Source organism: Lutra lutra, chromosome 3 (assembly GCF_902655055.1).
Source record: "Lutra lutra chromosome 3, mLutLut1.2, whole genome shotgun sequence".
In the NCBI taxonomy this organism is placed as follows: domain Eukaryota; kingdom Metazoa; phylum Chordata; class Mammalia; order Carnivora; family Mustelidae; genus Lutra; species Lutra lutra.
In genome coordinates this window covers 172106801-172118083 of record NC_062280.1, presented here as the reverse complement: position 1 = coordinate 172118083, position 11283 = coordinate 172106801, and the positions used below count along the sequence as shown (strand labels likewise).

Sequence of the window (11283 nt, the reverse complement as noted above, 5' to 3'; positions counted from 1 at the left end):
TTCAGGGCTCTTCCATATGCTGTTGTCTCTCAAAGCTCGGGAAACAGCACTAACCATGCTGATTTTACAAAGACAGTTTTAGCTGTCTCTATCCAAAAGAACTCACCAAATGTTCTTATGGAGACATCAGATTCAACCTTCCTAAGTTATGAAAAAATGCCTCTCATCTCGTAGCAGTGGCAACTCTGTCCATGCCTTAAGAGAAAGACCAACACAGTGGGCAAGTTACAATGGATGGAGGAGTTGCCAAGGGTCGCAAAGGTCTTAGGAAGGTGGAATTATGTTTGGCAAAAACAGTTCATTTCAACTTCCTTAAGCAGTATGGATTTTGACATCCACATCTTTCTGATAAAACCATCTTAAGTTTCAGAGATTACTAAGCAAATTCCAAATGCCTGCATTAATTTCAAGAAATCAGTTTAAAGGAAAGAAACTAGTCAAGACTAAAGAGCTCTAAAGAGTGAATTTTTTAAATAAAATTTGAATATCCACCAATAATTTTGGCAATTTTATACAATGTCTATTTTGTGCCATCCTGCTCGTGCTCTCTGTGTCCGGAGCTCCTGAACAGAAAAACAGGCAGGACTTTATTAGACCCAATATATAAGTAGTTTTTATTGCCTTTTCACTTGGACGATTTTACTATTATCATTATTATTATGAGATGGTAACTTATTTTAACACAATTGCTTCCTACCATCCAGTGAGGAAGCCTTTGGAGTCTTGATTGTTTGGAGCAGACCAGCAAGGTGAGATGTGACAAGCTCAGAGGATTGACCCTCAGAATCAAAATTGAGTCCTTGGCCGGGCTGGGATAAACCAGAGGTCCTTACTCACATGAAGTATTTATACTTTTTAAAGATTTTAAATAAAATTTTTCTTGCTTCTCTCCACCATATTCATTAGTTCTAATCATATTATGGTCCCAATGTAGCTATTTTAAAGTGAAATTAAAAGGCAGCCTAGCTTTGGAGGGTAAGAGTTATTGAAAGAGGTGTCTGGAGAGCCATTTAAAATTTTCAAGTAAAAAAAAAAAAAGAGTGTATGTGTGAGAGCTGTTCTTTTCCTGTTAAAAATTAAGAAATCAAATATAGAAATAGTCTAATTTACATTAATGATCTGCAATCTATGAAACAATTTTTAACCATTTTAAAGTGAAAGGCTGGTGATTATGTGGGTGAGTGGATGGCGATAATAACCATAAATCTTTGAAAGCTGTGGAAGTGCTAGGTAATCGTAGATAAAAATGAGGTTGGCTAAGCTCCTGGCCTGAGAACTTCCGTAAGGAAGGTCCGAGTCCTTAAGAGAGTGGCACTTAGTATTTCCACTTGTCTTTACCTTTGAGGGGTTGGTCTTTTCCTTCCTTCCATCCCCAGAACCCTGGGGCACATTACGTAGCATACAGTTAGGTCCCTGGAGGAGCCCTGGCCCTCTCACCCTCCCTCCCAGGGAGAGCAGGGCCAAAGGCAGTTCAGGCGATGGGAATGCTGGGTGTGTTTGATAACACCTGTGGGAGCTGCCACTAACTGGGTGAACTCCAACAGAAAATTCGCCCTTTGTGTTGCGGGGACCCCGGAGTTCCTTTCTCCCAGGCTGTGCCACAAAAGTCTGGTGATGCTTGGCTGCTAAACTTCCATTTTCCTTCCTGCCAGCCTCCGTCCCTTGTGGAGACAGGAACAGTATTGCTCCTGCGGGTATAGGGACTGCAAATGGGCGGGTGGAGGAATGGAAAATGGAGTCTACTTGCCCTGTTTCCCGGTTCCAGATCCCACATCATCACTGGCAAAGGGCACCTCACCTTAACCCACATGTAAAGCATAGTCAGAAGCCAACTGATTTTAAAGGTACTCAGTGATTCATTCAAATACGCCATGACAAGCTTTCAAGGAATTCCACTTCCATTGCTGGACCGAGAACTCCGAAGTGCACTGGAAAGTCTGTGGGCCTGTGCTCCGTCAAACAGTGCAGCTCCTAACAATCTTAAAAGATCACCTACAACCCCAAATCTCTTAAGAGCAAGAGTTAATGGTCACTGTGGGTGAATGCTGTCTTTTAAGGGATGCTTGTGGCATGGATTGGGTTTTACATGATGGCTTAATACTATAGAAAGAATTCCAACTCTCAACCTTATTTTTAAAGATAAGAATGGATTTTTTTAAAACTCTGCAGAGGATTGGCTCTAGCAAGGCCATTATGGCTATACATATGAGAGAAGGGGGCACGGCACGTACTCAGAGAGTTTTAGAGGAAATTAGAATGCGACAAATGATCCCCTTTCTTGAACCCTGAAAAAATTCCACTTTGATTTAGCACTGGTGGAATTGTTAATAGAAACTTCTTTGCACATTGTGTATAAACAGCACAGCCTGGCCTGTATCAACTTTATGCTCCAATAAACAAGACAATAATGACAAATTATCAAAGCAGGCCTCAGATGTGACCCTCAATTGGGGGAGCAGCAATTTAATGAAGACAAAAGCTAGGTGAAAGCTGCTAATATCATTTACTGATAAACAGATTTTCTCGAGAGGCTCCTAGCTGAATCCCCTAAGGACCCATAAACCTGCATAATTCCATTTAAAATATTGTGCAATTCACTAAATTAGTCTTTGAACATCCTTACTATCCAATTACGAAGCCCCAGCATGGACAGAATAATGAAATTTTTCAAACTGTGGAATGCATGTGGTCTTAACAAACTTATGACAAACACCAAAATTAGCTTTCAATTTTGAGGCCAATGTAGCTCCCTTTAATACCTCAAGTCAGAGTGGCAACAATAAAACACCATTGCAGGGCTAAGCAGAACAGAAGAAAAATAAATCTTGAGTTGCTCAGGATTCTGAACACGGTCTACCTTCAGGAAAAAAAATCATAAGAAGTTGAATGATGTTTTGCATTTGCAAGCTATTTGGTCGCTTAAAATCTAGTAAAAGCTTTACTGAATAAAGGGTACAAAATACCTCCTGGACAGTTCTATCTTCCAGGCAGGCAGAAAAGGCGAGAGTTTGAGGAAGTGAAATTTATTTCTGTTCGAGCATTGCAAGCCGTATTATTAAAGTCATTTGTCATGGTTTGAATATTTCTGCCTGATTCACCATTAAATTGGCCTTCTAATTACCAACTTTGTCATGAAAAGTGGTCTGGCTGTTTCATTCACCAGAAAACTTCAATTCTTTAATCATCACTTGCTTCATGTATATAAAAAGGAAGAAAAAAGGAAAACAACAAACCATATACTTTTGTCCTTAAATTTTAAAATAAAGGGTGTCAACACAATTGTGCTTAAATTATCACATAGCTTATACATTTTTAAGGTGTTGATAAGTATTTAGAAAGTGAGTTATCCTTTCACCTTTGGATAAAGAAACTTGTCAGCATTGACAGTATTATCCGGTTACATGACTCAATGCCACTGTTGACCATGTAACCTCTCGTCATGGTTTCCAAACAACAGGTAGCACCTGTAATCATAATGGCACAGGTGAGATATTTCTCCTTCTTAGATCCTCTACCTTCTTGGCTTCTTGGTTACTCTGCTTAACTCTACCCACAGAAAAAGACCAGGACTCCATGGCTTCCCCAAGCAGCGCAGTGAGGTATTCAACCAGTTTTTTTATGCTTGCTCCGTCATTCTAACAGGTCAAAAAGGAGAGGGAGTTGTGGCTGAGAGTCACATACGGGTGTATCTTCCCTTCTACATTCATTTCTGTTGGCTAGGGGAATTGCGTGCTATGCACTCATATTTTAAACTATGCAGTAGTTTCCTCCAGTGTTTGGGGAAAAGAAGACCTAACTTATATTGTTAAGACAGCTCTGACAAAGGCTTAGGAAGGCCGCTGTATTTGGAAAAATACTCATGTAACAAAATGTAAACAGAAACACGTTTTGATCCGAAGCACGCCAACTTGTGAGATGTTCTGCTGTGCTTCAGGGATGAGGAAACTAAGGCATAGAGGGATAGTGTAAATGTTCCCAAGGTCACACAGGAGTCTGAGCATGACCTTCTGAAGCCAGTGAACATAACTGTCTCCCACCATGCATGGATAGCTCTTAGCACAATGCCCAGGGTAGGGCAGTCTCTGAACCAGTTAATTTTTCTGTTTGGCCCATCTTTAAAAAAATGTATACACTTCAGACATTTTCTTTTTTAGGCTTCAAATAAAGGGATCCACATTTTAACTGTAAAGACAACGGACAGTAAATCTAAGCACTTGACGTTTACATCATTAGGGTGCCTGTGCGAGCATCTCATGATCACCCTTACAAATGCCTTTTACCAAGAAAGCAATCTTTGGCAAGCATTTTCCATTGACCTATATGAGTAGCAAAAATGGGTAAAACATCCCAGTGAAATTTATGAGTGTTGGAACCTTATTTTTTTTTAATTTTCTTGTATATTACCCACATTTGTTGCCTTCACAAATTTTTCATGAAATGAGATTGTCTCATTTATTAATTTTGTATTTGTTAATATTCTGATTTTTTAAATTTAATTTTATTTTTTTCAGTGTTCCAGAATTCATTGTTTATGCACCACACCCAGTGCTCCATGCAATACTTGCCCTCCATAACACCTACCACTAGGCTTACCCAACCCCCCACCCCCTCTCCTCCAAAACCCTCAGTTTATTTCTCAGAATCTTATTTTTATATATTCTGCTTTTGTTTAATTACTAACTTGACTTGGAGGAAAGCTGCATCTGCTAATGAGAGGTTTACTGATAATTATTTCGTAGCTTCAAGATAATCATGTGTATTTTCTGATCTATTTTTCAGATCGTAGATAAATTAAGCCCCTGATTGCATTATGGTTTTTGACTTTGAACCAAAATGGAGAAATTTAGGTAAAAGTCTTGAAATGTCATACAATGTGAAATTAGATATCCACCTTTTAGAAATAGCTAGGACACCTTTGAGAATAAAAGGAGTGCTGTTAATAATTATGCCAAAACAAATGGGCTAAACTAAGACTGCTCCAAACAAACCAGGACATCGTTTTCACCCTAGCATTTGAGTGTATACTCTGAATCACTTCTCTTGACTCATTTCTTACTTTTTCTGGATTATAACTTCCAGTAGGTTCCTAAAAATGGCTGACGGTAGGTAAAATTTTGGGAATCCTGGTGTGTCTAAATATATAATTATTCTACTCTCAGACCCAATTAAGAATGTTCATGGTATAAAATTTGAAGTTTAAAGTCATTTTCCCTAGAGTTTTGAAAGCAGTTTTTTATACTACTTCTAGTTTCCAATGTTGCTTTTGAGAAATCTGATGTCATTCTGATTCTGCATTCTTTATATATGATCTATTGCTTTGTCTTTTGTCTTTTTCTTTATCTATTTCTCTTTGTTTTCTTCCTTTCCTTCTTTCTTTCTTGAATTTAAGATACCGGACTTTGTGTTTACCCTTAATGTTGTGAAAATTCATGCGGATGTACCTTGGTTTATTTTGTTGTTGTTATTTTGTTCTGTTTCTTTCATTTATTGGGCTGCGTACTTAACAGTAGTCTTATAACCTGAGGACAAATGCCTTCACTTCTGAATGCTTTTCTTGTATTATTTTTTAGATAATTTTCTCTCCTCCATTCCCTCTATTCTCACTAGAACTTTTATTAATAAAACATTTGATCTTCTCCATGGACTACTTTCTTTTTTATTCTACGATTTTCCATTTCTTTGTCTTTTTGACATATATTCTGGGAAATTTTGGGGGGTTTATCAGCCTTTCTATTACAGCGTTATTTCGGCTTTCCTAGTCTTCATTTATAAGAGCTCATTCTTGTTCTCTGTTCTTTTTCAAAGCATTCAGTTCTTGTTTTATGAACACAGTATCTTTTCTTGACTCTCCCAGGCTATTATTATTTTTTAAAGTTTCTTCTGTACACTGCATTGTCTGCTCTGGATTCCTTTGTTTGTTTGTATGTTTATTTTTATCCCCTTTTTCATATTGGAGGCTTTACTCAAGTGCCTGGTGATCCCCTATGGTTTGTGCGTGTTTATGAATGAAGCATTAAAGGCAAACAAGAGGCTCCATATGTGTGGATGGGACTTGTCCACTGAAGGATTTTGCTGTGGAATCAGCAGGAAGCCGGGTGACCTTTTTATCAAAAGCTCTCTTTAAAGTCAGTTCAGTTTCCCCAAAGAAGAGTCCTTCCATTTTTCTTTCTTCCTGGTTGGTGGTAAAGACTTTCTGACCTGCTTCTCTTAATCAGATCATTGTTTTCAGCACTACACCTTGAGCCTGGCCCCTTGGGTGCCTATTGTACCTGAATTCTGGAGAACTCTCCACTCCGTTTCTCTCAGAAAATAAAACTCTAGTCTTCTTAGGAAGTTCAGTGACTGTATACACAGACCTTCAGCCCAATCATATCTTCTTGGCTTTGTACCCTTCAGATATCTGATGTTTCCAAGTGCAGAACCTCTCAGGGGCTTCCCGGGTTGCCACCCCTCTGCTGGCATTAATGTTCTCACTTCCTCCTGTCTCTTAGTCCCATTACTGACCCTCCATTTGCTTTCAAAAATCTGATGATGACTTGATTCACATTTTTACGATTTCAGTCTCAGTGGAACCCACATATGCTCTAAGCATCAACTCCTGGTCTGATTACTAAATTCAGCTGGTAATGAGATGCATATCTGGTGATGCACCTCTTTCCATAACTGTTTCAGATGTTACTGAAAATCCCAAATCAGGCAAAAATCCAGATCAGAGATCTGATGCCAGAGAACACTTCTGGCTTCACAAGATCCCCGCTGAAGTATCAAAGCAAGTGGCCTCCAGCAAACTGGGGGCTGCTGATCTTGAATCAGAGAAGGAATTGGATAAGAGGTGGTGAGTTTGCAGAGAAAAAAAAAAAAAAAAGTAAAACAGAGACCCGCAGTGTTAGCAGTTGACATTTAAAAAAAAAATTTTAAATGATGAGCTTGTGGCTTTAATATCATTGCTCTATCCAACCCTCTGAATCTTTTTATCATACCTCAAGAATTGTTCATTCATCTTTCAGGAATACATTAGAGCGGAAGAGTTTTCCCATAGGCAAAAGCATTATACATATTTGCAAATGTCTTACATAATGATGTGAATACTATGCATAGGGATGTTTTGATGAAAGGTAGAAACAATGCAGCAATTTCCAATCTGTTTCATTAGCTATCACGCTCCTAAGTAAAGGGAGTTTTCTTTGTTGTTTATGCTTTTTCAAACGTTAAAAAGGCTGGTATTTAGAATTCATGGTACGGGGTGTAAAGAGGAAAGCCGATTGTTATTTGACGGAAAATGTTTGTTTCTTAATACATATGTGTCACGTCACACTCCTGTTTCTGGTCATTATTTCTAAAAACTTTATTTAAAATACATGCTTATCCAGGAAATAAAACTTATTTTTATTGGGATTCAAAAGTATTTTCAATATATCATAGAAAATAAACCGGCAAATCCCAGCTGTGGGGATAAAATTGTCTTTTTATTTAGCTTGTTATGGTCAACTTAGCTTTAAATTTTTATTTTTTTGCCATAGATGCTTAAACAGGATGACTTATATTAGGAGTTAGTTGTCAATGTAAAAAAATAAACAAAAATCCCAACAGTTTAGTGCCTGCTTTGCATCGACGTAAGAGTTCCCCTTTCATTATATCCCGCTCCTGCAGCTTATGATGGCCATTGCTTAATTTGTGCTCTGTTTTTACAAATGACACTTGTACAGGCCTCTTGGGGCTGCTGAGAGAAGACAGGCCCCTCTCTTTCCCTTGTGTCAATGCTTTTTTGAACCTTTATAATTAGCCACTTAACAAATGGAGGGAAATGAACCTTCAGCTGCAAAGTATATCCTGAAGTTAAGTCAACCATGTGACAGGCAAAACCGATACATGAAAATCTCCTTAACTCAATTGTTGAGTTGCCTCAAGGGTTAAGAGGCATTCTACCCGTAATAGCCTAAAAGAGAAACCTCAGAAGTGGTGTTTTTGATGGTTCACTATCCAAACGCCTGTTAGCCTTTTCAAGCAACAACACATATTAGAAAAAGCACATATTTCAAAGCACGATGGCTACTCTCTTACCCCCAAATCTTTTACTTTTCAGGAGAAAAATGTCGAAAGTCTGATTTTGAAAGTAACAAGATCCCCAGGCTTCAAATTTACAGACTAAATGTAAAGAAGAAAAAAGGAGGAGTGGGGAGGGCTTACATCTTTTGGGCTGAAATATTTAAGTGTGGAAAATGACACCACGTATATTAAGATATTAATGAATTTGTTTTCGGAATCTATAATAGGAACCCTAAGAGCAGGGTGCTATCATTATGAACTCTTTCCTTTTTATTACTAATTAGACTTCTAAATGTGAGTGTAAATGTACCTCAGAGAGTATGTATTAAAAGTTGCATATGCATAAGAGATCATTTCAAATTCATCTTCCAAGAAAAACTTCAACTTTGATATTTTCTCATGTTCCCATTTACGCTACATTAACATAGTCTTTTGGATTTAATTTCTAAATTCCATCATGATCATTCTATCAAGGTATTTACTTTTGGGAGCTGTCTGATAGCCTAATCCCAGTTCAAGAGGCAAGAGTCAAGTATTATCAATTTAATGTATCCTATTATCATCAGTGATTCTTTTTCGAGTTAAACGTATACTGCCTTTCTAACGTCTACAATGACATTTATCTGCTTTAGAGGCATACCCAAATCCAAAATATATATGATACCTTTTACCCAGAGCTGGGGAGACATAAATAGTTTATATTTGATGGGGGGGCTTAGAATATCATAATATTAGAAGATAAAAAAATTTTAGATACTATGATCCTTTGATACCAGCATGCTTTATATCTTGAGAGTAATAAAATGAGACATAGTAACATTTCTATAGGGTCAGTGAGATAAAAGAAGGTTTCACTTCAGATATGCTTAAAGTGTTACTGTAAATAAAAATTTTGGTTTTATTTTAATATATATCCCAAAATCTTTTTTAAAAGATTTTATTCATTTATTTTTCAGAGAGAGAGCACAAGCAAGGGGAGTGACAGGCAGAGGGAGAGGGAGAAGCAGGCTCGCTGCTGAGCAAGAGCCCGATGCAGGACTCGATCCCAGGATCCTGGGAACATGACCTGAGCCAAAGGCAGACACTTAACCGGCTGAGCCACCCAGGTACCCTTTATCTCAAACATCTTAATTAAAGTTTTATAGCAACTTACCATTGGTTTTGAAGATGATTAAATTTGCTTTGTAGTCTATTGAATTAGGGGTTGACATTTCTCAATTAAGGCCCTATCTATACAAGATCTGTTAACTCATCTATGCCTACCTTTTTTTAATTAAAGTTTTACCTAGATAAAAGTAACAAAAGCTGTGTACATTTAAGGTGTACAGCTTGGTGTTGTGACAAACATTTCCATTGTGAAATGGTTACCACAATCAGACTGCTTAACATATCCATCACCTCACAGAGCTACTAGTTTCTTTTCTCACTGTCTTTTAGTGCGTGTGTATGTGTTGTGAACTATTAAGCTCTATCCTCTTTAGCAAAATTCAAGTATAAAGTACAGTTCTTTTAAACTGTAGTAACCAAGCTGTATAGCAGAAAACTTTGTACTCTTTGATCAAAATCTCGCCATTTCTCCCTCCCCTCAGCTCCTGGCAACCACCATTCTACTCTCTGCTTCTCTGACTTCGACTACTTTATATTCTACATGGGAGTAAGATCATGCGATATTTGTCTTTTTGCATCTGGCTTATTTCACTTAGCATGATGTCCTCCAGTTTCCACCATTGTCATTGTGCCTGTCCAAAGTCCTGTCGTTGTGCCAAATGACAGGACTTCCTGACATTTTGAGGCAAAATAATATTCCATTACATGTACAGACCACATTTTCTTTATCTGGTCATCAGTCAATGGGCATTTAAGTTGTTTCCACAGCTTGGCTACTTTGAATCATGCTGCAATGAATGTAATAACCTCAATAGCAAAAAAACAAAAGAACCTGACTGAAAAAGGGACAAAGGACCTGAATAGACATTTCTCAGAAGAAGACATAAATGGCCAACAGGATATGAAAAGGTGTTCAACATCGCTAATGATGGAAATGCACCTCCCACCTGTTAGAATGGCCATAAGCAAAAAGACAAATGATAAGAGCTCTTTTCATGCCCAGTGCAGCTATGGCTCCTGGTCCCAAGAAGCACCTGAAGAGTGTAGCGGCTCCAAAGCATTGGCTGCTGGATAAACTGAAAGGTGTGTTTGCCTCTTGTCTATCTACTGGCCCCCCTAAACTGAGAGGATATCTTCATATCATCATTTTCCTGAAGAGAAGTCTTAAGTATGCACTAAAAGGAGATGAAAACAAGAAGATCCATATGCAGCATTTTGTTGGGATTGATGGAAAGGTCTGAACTGACTTAACCTCTTCTGCTGGTTTGATGGATGTCATTGGCATTGACAAGACTGGGAAGAATTTCCATCTAATCTATGACACTAAGGGTCGGTTTGCTGTCCATCGCGTTATACCTGAGGAGGCCAAGTATCAGTTGTACAGAGTGAGAAAGACCTTTCTGGGGACAAAAGGAATCCCTCACCTGGTGACCCACAATGCTTGCACCATCTACTATCCTGATCGCCCATCGAGATGAATGACACCACTCAGATTGATTTGGGAGCTGGAAAGATTACTGATTTCATCAAGTTTGACCCTGGTAATCTGTGTATGGTGACCGAGGTGCTAACCTGGGAAGAATTGGTCTGATCATCAACAGAGAAAGGGAGACACACTGGTTCTTCCGATGCAGTTCACACAACAGATGCCAGTGGCAACAGTTTTGCCACCCGGCTATCCGGGGTTTTTGTTATTGGCAGAGGCCACAAACCAAGGATTGCTCTTCCCCGTGGAAATGGTATCTGCCTCTCCGTTTTGGAGGAGAGGCAAGAGACTGGTGGCCAAACGGAGCAGTGGGTAAAGTGGTCTCTAGGTGGCGTGACTGGAAGTCTTTATACTTCGTGGAAGATAAGAAATATGGCATGGAAAACAAAAGAAACAATAATAAATGTTGATGAGGATGTGGAGAAAAGGGAGCCCATGTGTGTTGTTGACGTGAAGGTAAGTTGATGCGCCATTATGCCACACAATGTGGAAAGTTCTTCAAAAAATTAAAAGTGGAACTACCTTGTGAGCCAGCAATGCCCTATTCTAGGTGTATTCAAAGGAAATGAAATCAGGATCTCAAGGGGGTATCTGTACTCCCACACCTACTTTTTGGATGAAGAAGTAATGAGAGCAAACCCTTA

General features: G+C 38.6%; 1 pseudogene; it reads left to right on the top strand.

Moving 5' to 3' along the window:
- Window positions 1–10163: 10163 nt before the first annotated feature.
- On the top strand, window positions 10164–10955 carry LOC125095306 (40S ribosomal protein S4, X isoform-like; annotated as a pseudogene).
- Window positions 10956–11283: the final 328 nt, after the last annotated feature.